This window comes from Pteropus alecto, unplaced genomic scaffold (genome assembly GCF_000325575.1).
Source record: "Pteropus alecto unplaced genomic scaffold, ASM32557v1 scaffold45, whole genome shotgun sequence".
NCBI classification, from domain to species: Eukaryota; Metazoa; Chordata; class Mammalia; order Chiroptera; family Pteropodidae; genus Pteropus; species Pteropus alecto.
Window position 1 is genome coordinate 29,616,924 of NW_006442491.1, and position 309 is coordinate 29,617,232.

Genomic DNA, 309 nt, shown 5'->3' on the forward strand with positions numbered 1-309 from the left:
TGCCCGGGGACGCGCGCGGCTGGCGGCCGAGGACAGCGCAAGGAGGCCCCGGTCTCCTCCACAGCGGGGACACAGAGGCCTGGGCGCGCCCCACGCAGAGGCGCGCAAGGTCCAGCGGGGACCCGGCTCCCCCGCCCAGCCCCCACCCTCTCCGGCCCCGGGAGCGCGCGGGAGGGCGGCAGCGCGCCCACTCACCTCCGCCGCGGGCGCTCCTGGCCGAGGTCCCCTTGCCGGAAGTGCGAGGCCGGGCGCTACGCCACCTGGGACGGCATTTCCGCCAGAAACCGCTGGGGGCGGGGCCATGAGGTG

General features: G+C 78.3%; 1 protein-coding gene across 1 annotated transcript in view; it reads right to left on the bottom strand.

The window, feature by feature from the left end:
- The window catches only part of SLC35C2 (solute carrier family 35 member C2), a 13,649-nt gene extending 13,378 nt beyond the window's left edge, over positions 1-271 (bottom strand). Inside the window, exon 1 of the mRNA XM_006921887.3 lies at positions 196-271. The gene's annotated coding sequence lies outside the window, so the exon portion shown is untranslated. The remainder of the gene's footprint in view (positions 1-195) is intronic.
- Between the last annotated feature and the right edge of the window lie 38 nt (positions 272-309).